The following is a 13,993-nucleotide window of genomic DNA, read 5'->3' as shown; positions in this document are numbered from 1 at the left end:
CTAATTTAATTCCTGTAAAGGAATAGAGAGTGTAGGATAGAGGAGTGGGGGTGTAGGGATGGTAACTGTAAAGGGCTCCTTCTACCCCCCTAGTGGACCCTCCGTTTTAGAAGGGGGGTAACAACTCTCTCTACATTCCGGGGGTATGGTGAAATACTAACTATACTGCAGTGGCACAAGACAAGACAATGAAACACCAGTAGACACACCCATAAAAACAACTATGTCAACGCTAATACTACTGATCTTCTGTTGTTTTACTATTCATACTGTATAGTTAATGTGAATTGGTCCGAAATTAGAAGGCACTAAAATAACTTTTCCAGCGAACAGTAGGAATTACAAATATATGTTCCCATGGGTGCCCGTTTGGGTTGCCAGTTATTGTTGGAATGGTATTTCTAAATAATTATTTCCCCAAAATATGTCTCTTGAATTGTTTTCCTTCCCATGTTAAATCACTCTTTGTACCTTTCATTGGTTGTTTTATTTCCTGCCAAGTTAATGCTTTGTTCAACATCCAGGAAAAAGGCTCAGAGTTTTGTTTGTGAGTAATTTGTTTTTCTTCATTAAGATTTACCTGCAATGTCAATTTTCAACACTATCTTTAATTACATTTTTTTGTAAATACATTTCAAGAAGTTTCAAAAGCCTCATCTTACCTAACCAGTCACTTCGTTATTTTAAATGTTGTAGTTAGGCATGCACATACTGTAGAACTAGTTTGTAATAGATGTGTTATTGTGTTCAGTTACCCATCTCAAGTATGGCTGAAATTTGAAGTGCCATTCAAAGAATAATATTAGTGCTTCTTTCTAATTGAAAACGATGCTTTCCAATAGAGGGCAGTGCAGAATGTGAAGCAAGCATTAACATTCAGCTTCAATTCTTCATGGGACATTTCATCTGTCATTTAAGCAATCATGTATTTCATTATTTTTTATCAATATCCAATTTGATCCCATTGAGATAAATAATAATAATAATTTTCTGAGCGCAGTGGCTATGAAGGCAGCCAGGTAAAGATTGCATGGATTACTGTGATGATTAGATTGACAGTCATTTAATCCAGGCAATATTATATGATTTCTGCTGTTCTATTTTTGCAAACCAGTATTACACTGACTCACACTGATTAATACATTTCTACTGAACTGTAGTACATTTTGAAGCATATTTGAATACTGTTGGACTCACTTACAGCACTCTGCCATCATCAGACCACAATTCCAGCCTCGATGTTGAAGCAGGCAGGCAGCAGGCTGTCGACCGGCAGATGAAGAATGAGTTTCAGTGTGTGGTTTCACACAGAGCTAATGATGCCTGTGGCGACTACAGGCTACAGTTGACCCATAACCAAGGCTGCTGTGACAGAGCAACAAGGGGTCCTATTTAAAAGGAGCACACTCTGAAGTGCACTGTAAGCACCCTCTTTGATTGTGGCTAAGTCAAGTCTATGTAATATGCTATACCACGCAAGAGAGGCGTAGAAGGTTAACGTTGCATGCTCTAGGTGTTTAGTCAATGATACAGGCCAAAAGAGTAGCCCTGGAGTAGCATACAGCATGTGTGAGCAGTTTGGCCATTGCGGTTCAGGGATCAGAGAGAAATAGAGTATGCACTTTGATAACTTATATTAGTGTAATGCATAAACTAGTACCCTGTATCAGTATCACCCGGACCATGTGATTCAATGGAATTATGGACACCATTAAATTACTACTATGTTATCATCCGCTCTGTTAATCTCTGTGAAACCTCACATTTTGCAGTAATATTTGCTTCTGTGTGTGTGTGTGTGTGTGTGTGTGGGGGGGGGGGGGGGGGGTGGGGGGGGGGGGGTAAAGTGGGTGATATTGAGTCTGACTTCATAAATCACCCAGACACTGATAAACTCCCCACACACCCACACACCGCTAATGGGCAACCCTTAAGGAGTGTGAGTGTCTCGTGCTGTGTTTGATTCAACATTTATTAACCCCCTCACACACACACAAATGCACTCAAGTTAGCTTCTGAAGGACCGAGGAAAGGGTCGGTGGCATTCACATCATTATTACAAGGCTGTGACCAAGTCATGCTGAATTAATCATTGCTGATAGTGTTAAAATGTATTTTGGCTTCTATAACTATTTCCCACCATTTCCATCTCATAAGTTATATCCTGTCTCTAATGTAACTCCCTATTTCCCATCTAATATCCTGCCATCCCTCCTCATAAAAATAGTAATTGTCTGCCTCCACATCAAATATAGACATTCTGTGCTCCCACCTCACACAGTCAAGTTGGTCCCCCCACTTAAACATAGTTACTCCCTATTGCACTTCGTCACGTACCAGTGTAGTCACAACTCACATTGGCAATTTTTATACAATTCTCTGCTTAGAGTACCTATCATACAATATGTACATTAGTCCAGCAGCCTCATTTTACACTGTACTGTAAGCTTACACATACGGTTTGGATGTAAATTCTGTGCCTTAGAGCAGGGATATTCAACTATTAAAAGCTTCTTAAAAGTAATTATGTCATTTTAAAATCATCTAAAAACTAAGCATCTCAATAAATAAAACAAAGATATGTCAAATCAGGTAATGACAAATTCTACTCTGAATGAATTATGCTTTGAATTAATTTCCCTCAGTCATTAGGTGCGTTGTTTTGTCACAATCCCTTCTAACGAGTCCTTGTGAGCATCAGAGAGTCGTAGCTTTCAGGAATAGGTTAAGCATATTTTGTAGCTTAAACTGTTAAAACACTAGAGCCAAATTCATATGAAGAAAAAATAATAGTAAAGAATAATAAAGAAGAAACCACACTACTTGTCATTTTGGAAGTGAGCATCGGATTTTGGCAGGGATTTTTTTGCAAACTTTTTATTCATGTTCAGAATTGATCAACGGGACAGTTTATACAAATAAACGGGCCGCCAGTTGAAGAGCCCTGCCTTGGAGTGCCCCAAAATGTTAGTACAACTTTAAACAAAACAGCACCCAGCAAGAGACGGTAACGCCTTTGCGATTCCAGAGTATTGCACATGCAGATAAGCATTGTCAAACAGACAGATATTAGACTGGGCTGAGACTGCGCTACCCTATCAGGTTCCCTCCCTCTCTGTCTGGACGGCACTCTAAGGCCCTGACACCTAGGCACCATGCAGCCAGACCAGCCTCCACAGCTGCTACAGTAGCTGCAGCATTCTAATACCAACACACACCGCCACAGCCCAGCACTATAAAAACTAACATAATTTCCAACATGGCATGTTTTGATGCTATTGTAATGATCTTTTGGATCTTGAGAGAGATGGGGGGTTCGGATATTGCTTTTGTCTAGTTTGAGAAAATAAACTCCCCAAAAAAGAGCCGGCTGAGGAAGACAACGGCAAGGGAAAACTCTGCTTTAAATGAGAGCAAGGAAGAAACCTTGAGAGGAACCAGACCTCTAGAGGGAAGCCTGTATCTTCTCTGCCCTGTTGGCCAAAAGTTTCGATTTTATGACCGATGTAGTTATGCCATGCTGTGGGGGCATAACTGGACGCAGCTAGGCAGGGGCAAGGCCATGCAGATGTGGAGTTTGGCAGTGGATACAGTGTATCATCTGCAATCTCACAGGTTTAATGTTATTCTCCAATAGGTAACATATAGTCCAGAACACTCAGCCTTGTGTGTGTGTGTGTGTGTCCATGTGAACTTGTGAACGTATGTGATGCTGCATGCACCGCGGTGAGTGATGTTCTGAGACTGAGTGTATGTATTCCTTCACGTATTAACCTATGACTACAGCTTAGTTGTCAGAGAGCGGGAACCAGAGTGTCTCAGGCTGGAGAAAGTGCAGGTCTAGCCTTGTTCTGTTGATGAAGGGGCGGCACTTCAGAGGCTCCAGGACCCCCTGGCACCAGTCTCCCCAGTCCTCCAGACAGACTGGGAGCATCTGGGCTCCGTCAGCACCTCTGGCCCCCGCAGACTATGATCTATATGACGAGTCCAGGAAAGAGGAGTGGACTGGATCAGGGAGAGGGAAAATAAGAGCCTTGGTGCCAAGTACTGTCTGCAGCCTTGTGCAAAATACTCTTTACCTATTAGCAGCTCTGTATGACTACAGAAGACGTACTGTAGATATTGGCTAATGTCTAGTATCGTGTTTGTTAGTAATTATATTAGTTTAATTCTATTCTACATTGAAGTGGGGACCTGTAAAACGTCTGTCTCAATGGCCCAGTAGTAATCAATAGCATTAGTATAACGTATAGTATTTATTTATACTGCATGTGTGTTACAGATAGGATTCAATGTTCATACAAATAATCATATATGTGTCAAACCGATATGGACTCATCCTTAGTTAGTTATATGTGTTCGACTGGTGGAGCTGGAGCATCATCTTACAGGAAAGCTTTCATTGACTTTCCATGATGAATTAATATTAATTGATTCCAAATACACCTAGCCCCAATCAAACATGACAAAATGTAACAACTCACTATATTTAAAATGTTTGAGATATTGTATGTAAAATAGTATCAATGTGATTCATTTACAATGATTGATGATTTATAATTAAGTCAACTTGCCATCGCACTACAAAGCCTGTGTGTTGCAATTGGATGTGACACATACACAGTTCTGCGTGTTAGGTAATTCGTTGACGAGGGGCCAAATTCATTTATGGAACAGTGGTATTGGCAGGCGTGGACACTGCAAAAGCAACGATAATCACAGAGGTTTGGTGCGGTGTGACAAGGACTCTTCAGGGAAAAGCCCTTACAAGCTGGCTTTGGTTGGCCATCGCTCCATTAGGTAGAGGCTAGAGGGAGACGTCTTCCTTAGGTCATTTCTCAGGGAGGTTATAGATTATAGTATTTTATATAGAATGTAGACAATTTATGGCACATGTTCTTTAGAGGACGTAAATTGAAAAAAAAGACATAGTGCTCTTTTCTTTGGTATTGGGGGAAAATTACGTGCTGAGTGCTGAGAAACGTTTTCAGGCTGAAAAGAATAATACATTTCTGTAGGGTACAAGACGAGGTAAGGGCCAAGGCACATCTTCTTTGGGGAGTTCAGGGATATGGGGTGAGAGTAGCTTAACGTTTGTGAAACTTCATGTTGTTTGACAGAGGACCCTGTCTCAAGCTGCTAGCTCTCTCTTCAGGTTTCTTTAAAACACATTGTTAATGAACCTCATTGACAATCAAACTGGCGCTGTCACCCCCCGAGGATGCAAAGCTCTCAGACCATGCCTGTTTGTCACAGTGTCCCCCACTCAGTGTCGACTGTAAGACCATGGCTGGCAGATAGTTAGTGGTTTGCACAGCGGTGCTGACTCAAATGGCATGCTTCCTGTTGCTTTGCAGCTGCCACCTCTGCTACTTCCATTACTTTCTATAGCATGCAGATGTTCTATCAACATTCCCCGCCAAGGGGACTGCAATAACTGTGAGATTCATGCCATGTTTCACAGGCATGTCAAGTGGCACAATTAAAGGGAGAAATACAGTACCAGGTTTTCCGCAGGGGCTTAAATATGTGTCAATATATATATGTTTTTTTATATATATATTTATATATATATATATACACACTGCCGTTCAAAAGTTTGGGGTCACTTAGAAATGTCCTTGTTTTTGAAGGAAAGCACATTTTTGTCCATTAAAGTAACATAAAATTGATCAAAAATACAGTGTAGACATTGCTAATGTTGTAAATGAATATTGTAGCTGGAAACGACAGATTTTTTATGGAATATCTACATAGGCGTACAGAGGCCCATTATCAGAAACCATCACTCCTGTGTTTCAATGGCACATTGTGTTAGCTAATCCAAGTTGATAATTTTAAAAGGCTAATTGATCATTAGAAAACCCTTTTGCAATTATGTTAGCACAGCTAAAAACTGTTGTCCTGATTAAAGAATCAATAACACTGGCCTTCTTCTGTCACAGCGGCGTGTATAGGTGGCAGAGGAAGTCAGGCGCAGGAGAGTCAAAATAGAGTGTAGCATGGAGTACTTTAATAGAAGTCCCAGTAATTAACTCCATAACACTCACGAAAAATATAATACAAAAATCTGGGTACGAATACCCAACGCACACCTATACACAAACAACACAACACTAGACAACGAACAATCTCTGACAAACACATGAAGGGAAACAGAGGGTTAAATACACAACAGGTAATGAAATGGGATTGACAACAGGTGTGTGGGAAGACAAGACAAAACCAATGGAAAATGAAAAATGGATCGATGATGACTAGAAGACCGGTGAAGTCGACCGCCGAACACCGCCCGGACAAGGAGAGGCAACGACTTCGGCAGAAGTCGTGACATTACCCCCCCCCTGACGCGCGGCTCCAGCAGCGCGTCGACACCGGCCTCGGGGACGACCCGGAGGGCGAGGTGCAGGGCGATCCGGATGGAGGCGGTGGAATTCTTTTAACATAGAAGGATCTAAAACGTCCTCCACCGGAACCCAGCATCTCTCCTCCGGCCCGTACCCCTCCCAGTCCACGAGGTACTGAAGGCCCCTCGCCCGACGTCTCGAATCCAAAATGGATCGAATAGCGTACGCCGGGGCCCCCTCGATGTCTAGAGGAGGCGGAGGAACTTCACGCACTTCAGCCTCCTGGAGCGGGCCAGCCACCACCGGCCTGAGGAGAGACACATGGAACGAGGGGTTAATACGGTAATTAATGGGCAGTTGTAATCTATAACATACCTCGTTCACTCTCCTCAGGACTTTAAACGGCCCCACAAACCGCGGACACAGCTTCCGGCAGAGCAGGCGGAGGGGCAGGTTTCGGGTCGAGAGCCAGACCCTGTCCCCTGGTACAAACACCGGGGCCTCACTGCGGCGACGGTCTGCGCCAATTTTCTGGCGCCTTATGGCACGCTGAAGGTGGACGTGGGCTGCCTCCCAAGTTTCCTCAGCGTGCCGAAACCAATTGTCCACCGCAGGAGCTTCGGTCTGACTCTGATGCCAAGGAGCCAGAACCGGCTGATACCCTAATACACATTGAAAAGGGGTAAGGTTAGTAGAGGAGTGACGTAGCGAGTTCTGGGCTATCTCTGCCCAGGGCACGAACTTCGCCCACTCCCCTGGCCGGTCCTGGCAATAGGACCGCAGAAACCTGCCCACATCCTGGTTAACTCTCTCCACCTGCCCATTACTCTCGGGGTGAAAACCTGAGGTAAGACTAACCGAGATCCCCAGACGTTCCATGAACGCCTTCCAGACCCTTGACGTGAACTGGGGACCCCGATCAGACACTATATCCTCAGGCACCCCATAATGCCGGAAAACATGTGTAAACAGAGCCTCCGCAGTTTGTAAGGCCGTAGGGAGACCGGGCAAAGGGAGAAGACGACAGGACTTAGAAAACCGATCCACAACGACCAGGATCGTGGTGTAACCCTGTGAAGGTGGAAGATCAGTCACAAAATCCACTGACAGGTGCGACCACGGCCGTTGAGGAACGGGTAAAGGTAAAAGCTTACCTCTAGGCAGGTGTCTAGGAGCCTTGCACTGGGCGCACACCGAACAGGAGGAAACATAAATCCTCACGTCCTTAGCTAAAGTGGGCCACCAGTACCTCCCATCAAGACAGCGCATCGTCCGACCTATCCCAGGATGACCAGAGGAGGGTGATGTGTGAGCCCAATAGATCAATCGGTCGCGGACAGCAGACGGAACGTACAGACGACCAGCTGGACACTCAGGAGGAGAGGGCTCTGCACGTGACGCCCGCTCAATGTCCGCGTCCAGCTCCCACACTACTGGCGCCACCAAACACGACTCTGGGAGTATGGGAGTGGGATCCATGGGTCGCTCCTCTGTGTCATACAGCCGAGACAATGCGTCTGCCTTGACGTTCTGGGAGCCTGGTCTGTAAGTAAGCGTAAACACAAAACGAGTGAAAAACATGGCCCACCTTGCCTGGCGAGGATTTAGTCTCTTCGCCTGCCGGATGTACTCCAGATTGCGGTGGTCAGTCCAGATGAGAAAAGGGTGATTAGCCCCCTCAAGCCAATGCCTCCACACCTTCAAGGCTTTTACGACAGCTAACAGCTCTCGGTCCCCCACATCATAGTTACGCTCCGCCGGGCTGAGCTTCTTCGAAAAGAAAGCACAGGGGCGAAGCTTCGGTGGCACACCCGAACGCTGAGAGAGCACTGCTCCTATCCCAGCTTCGGATGCGTCCACCTCTACTATGAATGGCAAAGAGGGATCCGGATGAGCCAACACAGGCGCCGAGGTAAACAGAGCCTTCAGTTTACCAAAAGCCCTATTCGCCTCGGCCGACCACTGCAAGCGCACCGGTCCCCCCTTTAGCAGTGAGGTAATGGGAGCTGCAACCTGACCAAAACCCCGGATAAATCTCCGGTAGTAATTGGCAAACCCTAAAAAACGCTGCACCTCCTTTACCGTGGTTGGAGTCGGCCAATTACGCACGGCTGTAATGCGGTCGCTCTCCATTTCCACTCCTGAAGTGGAAATCTGATGCCCTAGGAAGGAGATGGATTGTTGGAAGAACAAGCATTTCTCAGCCTTGACATATAAATCATGCTCCAACAGGCGACCAAGCACCCTGCGCACCAAGGACACATGCTCAGCGCGAGTAGCAGAGTATATCAAAATATCATCGATATACACCACTACACCCTGCCCATTCAGGTCCCTGAAGATCTCATCTACAAACGATTGGAAGACTGATGGAGCATTCATCAACCCATATGGCATGACCAGGTACTCATAATGACCTGAGGTAGTGCTAAATGCCGTCTTCCACTCATCACCCTTCCTAATACGCACCAGATTGTACGCACTCCTGAGATCCAATTTTGTGAAGAAGCGGGCCCCGCGCATTGACTCCATTACTGTATTAATCAAAGGTAGCGGGTAACTATATTTTACCGTGATTTTATTAAGGTCTCGATAATCAATGCACGGGCGTAAACCGCCATCCTTCTTCTTCACAAAAAAGAAACTCGAAGAGGCGGGTGAAATGGATGGCTGAATGAACCCCTGACGCAGGGATTCAGAGATATAATTATTCATAGCCACTGTCTCCGCTTGCGACAGAGGATACACATGACTCCTGGGATATGCAGCGTCTACCAGGAGATCTATCGCACAATCCCCCTGTCGATGGGGTGGTAATTGAGTCGCCTTCTTTTTACAGAAGGCGAGTGCCAAATCGGCATATTCTGGGGGAATGCGCACGGTGGAAACCTGGTCTGGACTTTCCACCGTAGTAGCACCAACGGAAACCCCTATACACCTACCTGAGCACTCTCGCGACCACCCCGTGAGAGCCCTCTGTGGCCAAGAAACAGTGGGGTTATGAGTAGTTAACCAGGGTAGGCCTAACACCACAGAATACGCAGGGGAATCAATAAGGAAAAGACTAATCTTCTCCTTGTGACCTCCCTGCGTTATCATAGACAAAGGTGCGGTGACCTCCCTGATAAACCCTGACCCTATTGGTCGACTATCTAAGGCATGAATAGGGAAAGGCATATCAACAGAAACAACAGGAATCCCTAAACTATGAGCAAAATTTTTATTAATGAAATTCCCAGCCGCGCCTGAATCTACTAGCGCCTTATACTGGGAATGCAGGGAAAAATCCGGAAAGGTGACAGAGACAAACATAAGTGCAACAGAGGGCTCTGGATGAGTATGGTGCCTACTCACCTGGGGTGATGCCAGAGTGCCCTGCCTGCCTTCTCTATTCCCAGAGGAACCAACCCGACACCGATCAGCAGTGTGATCTCTGCGATCATAGATGGTGCTCGAGCGGGTACCCCCTCCGGTCTCCCGACGCACCGTCCCTCCCAATTCCATTGGTTCGGGAGAGAGGGTGCGGGAGGATGGAACAACCAGACCCCGATCTAGACGTCCACGAGTAGCCAGCATGTTGTCCAGCCTGATGGACATGTCCACCAGCTGGTCGAAGTTAAGGGTGGTGTCTCTACAGGCCAGCTCCCGACGGACGTCCTCGCGTAGGCTACAATGGTAATGGTCGATCAGGGCCCTGTCGCTCCATCCAGCGCTGGCAGCCAAGGTCCTAAACTCCAAAGCAAACTCCTGGGCACTCCTCGTCCCCTGCCTCAGATGATAGAGAAGCTCACCCGCCGTTTTTCCTTCGGGAGGATGGTCGAATACTCTCCTGAAATAACGGGTGAACTCCTCAAAATGGTCCAACGCCGCATTCTCCTCTCTACACACAGCGCTGGCCCACTCCCGGGCTCTCCCGGTGAGGCATGAGACGAAGGCGGAACTCTTCTCCCGGTCGGATGGTACTGGGGAGACCGTGGCCAGATATAAGTTCAGTTTAAGGAGGAAACCCTGGCAGCCAGCAGTATCTCCGTTGTAACCCGTTGGTAGGGGTAAACGGATTTTATTAGGTTCAGGTGGGGAAAACGCGTTAACGGTAAATCCCAGTTGTGGCAGTGGAGGCGCTGGAGAAACTCCCTGTCTCTCAAAGCGATCCATATTCTGGACAATACGATCCATGATGGCGCTCAAACAGTCAATCTCCTTAGCTTGTTCCATAACGCGCTTTTCTACCTCCATGGCCGTCGTGTCCTCTCCTGCTGACTTCATATATTTAGGTCAGAGATTCTGTCACAGCGGCGTGTATAGGTGGCAGAGGAAGTCAGGCGCAGGAGAGTCAAAATAGAGTGTAGCATGGAGTACTTTAATAGAAGTCCCAGTAATTAACTCCATAACACTCACGAAAAATATAATACAAAAATCTGGGTACGAATACCCAACGCACACCTATACACAAACAACACAACACTAGACAACGAACAATCTCTGACAAACACATGAAGGGAAACAGAGGGTTAAATACACAACAGGTAATGAAATGGGATTGACAACAGGTGTGTGGGAAGACAAGACAAAACCAATGGAAAATGAAAAATGGATCGATGATGACTAGAAGACCGGTGAAGTCGACCGCCGAACACCGCCCGGACAAGGAGAGGCAACGACTTCGGCAGAAGTCGTGACATCTTCAGACTAGTTGAGTATCTGGATCATCAGTATTTGTGGGTTCGATTACAGGCTCAAAATGTACAGAAACAAAAAACTTTCTTCTGAAACTTGTCAGTCTATTCTTGAAGCCCAGCATCCCAGAGTCGCCTCTTCACTGTTGACATTGAAACTGGTGTTTTGCGGGTACTATCTAATGAAGCTGCCAGTTGAGGACTTGTGAGGCGTCTGTTTCTCAAACTAGACACTCTAATGTACTTGTCCTCTTGCTCAGTTGTGAACCGGGGCCTCCCACTCCTCTTTCTATTCTGGTTAGAGCCAGTTTGCGCTGTTCTGTGAAGGGAGTAGTACACAGCGTAGTGCGATTTTCAGTTTCTTAGCAATTTCTCACATGGAATATCCTTCATTTCTCAGAACAAGAATAGACAGACGAGCTTCAGAAGAAAGTTATTTGTTTCTGGCCATTTTGAGCCTGTTATCGAACCCACAAATGCTGACGCTCCAAATAGATACTCAACTAGTCTGAAGAAGGCCTGTTTTATTGCTTCTTTAATCAGGACAACAGATTTCAGCTGTGCTAACATAATTGCAAAAGGGTTTTCTAATGATCAATTATCCTTTTAAAATTATCAACACAATGTGCCATTGAAACACAGGAGTGATGGTTTCTGATAATGGGCCTCTGTACGCCTATGTACATATTCCATAAAAAATCTGCCGTTTCCAGCTCCAACAGTCATTATATATATACAGTATATTATCTTTTCTTCTAGGGGGGCTGTTTCATAAGGGTTAAAGAATCCATATGATTTTAACAGCCATTTTCCTGAGTTGAGCTGTTCTGTGAGTCTTTGTGTGGCGGACCTGTTGCGACCCTCAACGGATATGGAAATGGGGGTAAGGTTTTATGGGCCAAACGGATTGGACACAGGCAAGCTCAGGGGACATGAATATTGGATGTTATTTCTGCTCTCTTTTTTATGTAATCCATTGCCAATACATTATTAATAGATGATATCATATCCAGAACTAGTGGATAAAGCACTACTGAGAGGAAGTATGAAAGGAGCACTATATGTCAGAGTGTGGCATAAAAATGCAGTTGTAGTGACATTACTTTATCACTGTAGTCTTACACTTTCTGACCAGGGGTTTCTATACCTCATTGTGGAGTGTGCCTATGGGAAGACAAATATAGTAATAACACTGCCAGAGTAAATCCTGCATCCGTGGATCTGAAATGCATTCAATCATTCATATAGTATCAAATGATACCCAAGTACAAGTTAAATGGATTTTTTTTGCAATAGGATACTTTTCTCATCCTTCTATTCTACAGTAAAATAAGTAGAGCTCTTAACACAGACCTGACTTTATCTACACTGAACTAAAATATAAATGCAACATGTAAAGTGTTGGCCCCATGCTTCATGAGCTGCAATAAAAAAAATCACAGAATTGTTCTATACGTACCAAAATTTGAGCATACATTTTTTTGTGTCCTTGTTAGTGAGCATTTCTCCTTTGCAAAAATAATCCATCTAACTGACAGGCATGGTATATCAAGAAGCCGATTGAACAGCATGATCATTTCACAAGTGCACCTTGTGCTGGGGACAATAAAAGGCCACTTTAAAATGTGCAGTTTTGTCAAACAACAATGCCACAGATGTCTCAAGTTTTGAGGGAGCGTACAATTGGCACACTGACTGCAGGAATTTTCACCAGAGCTTTTGCCAGAGAATTGAATGTTAATTTCTCTACCATAAGCCACCTCCAAAGTAGTTTTTGAGAATTTGGCAGTATGTCCAACCGGCCTCAAAACCGCAGACCACGTGTAAACACACCAGCCCACGACCTCCACATCTGGCTTCTTCACCTGTGGGATCTTCTGAGGGGGATGGGGGGTGCTGAGGAGTATTTCAGTCTTTAATAAAGCCCTTTCGTGGGGAAAAACTCAGTCTGGTTGGCTGGGCCTGGCTCCTCAGTTGCCAAGCCGGTGGGCCTATGCCCTCCCAGGCCCACCCATGACTGCACCCCTTCCCAGTCAAGTAAAATCCATAGATTAGGGCCTAATTTATTTCAATTGACTGATTTCTTTATATGAACTGTAACTCAGTAAACTCTTTGAAATTGATGCATGTTGCATTTATATTTTTGTTCAGTATATATTTCCTAGCAGACTGGATTGCAGATAGATGGACTAATGGTCAGTCTAACCAGAGAGAAGCAGAAGAAACAATTGTCCACCTTTTAAATTCATGGTCTGCACTATCTTGATATTGTACACAAGGCAACAAAGTCATTACACCAGCACCCCTGAAAATGAACACATAAGCACCTGAATAAGTCTTACATAGGGAGTGGATTCGTAAGGTAATATTATCTTTTAAGGTCAATTTGAATTGTTTTTCCTCATGGGAAACTTTGTATTGATAAAGACCAAACAAAACCCCTTTTCTGAATGCTTGTCCTCCATGGCCTCAATGAGGGTTTCATTCCTTTATGTCATCCAGCCCAATTCCCAGCATGCACAGCCATTGTGACTCTTTCAACTGGAGCTCTCCATTGACTGGCTCATTGTGCAGCCAGGCTTTTGTGTGACGCTATCACCAGAGCACCATCTTTCACCTGAACACCGTAGGAACATCACAGTGATATGGCCAGGTACAGCCTCTGAGGCACCCACGTCCAAGAAGAATAAAGCAATGGTAGAGAGAAAATATCTCAAAGAACAGGAGCTATTTCAGTAAGAGCAAATAAAATAGTCAGTCTGTAAACATTGATTAGAGATATTCAACATTACCTTCTTATGCGTGTGATGAAGTGGCAGTATTTTTAAAATATAACAATATGCAAGCAGATGTTTGAGGCTTGGGCCCCTCGGCAACAGAAGGCTAGTTAAGATCAATATTGCTTTCAATATTTCTCTCCTTTGACAGATGACCACTACTGAGGAAAGTCTTGATACGAGTAGCAACATA

The sequence above is a fragment of the Salvelinus fontinalis genome, chromosome 1 (genome assembly GCF_029448725.1).
Source record: "Salvelinus fontinalis isolate EN_2023a chromosome 1, ASM2944872v1, whole genome shotgun sequence".
Taxonomy (NCBI): Eukaryota; Metazoa; Chordata; class Actinopteri; order Salmoniformes; family Salmonidae; genus Salvelinus; species Salvelinus fontinalis.
The sequence above is the reverse complement of the archived record's forward strand: the minus strand, read 5'-3'. Positions refer to the sequence as shown.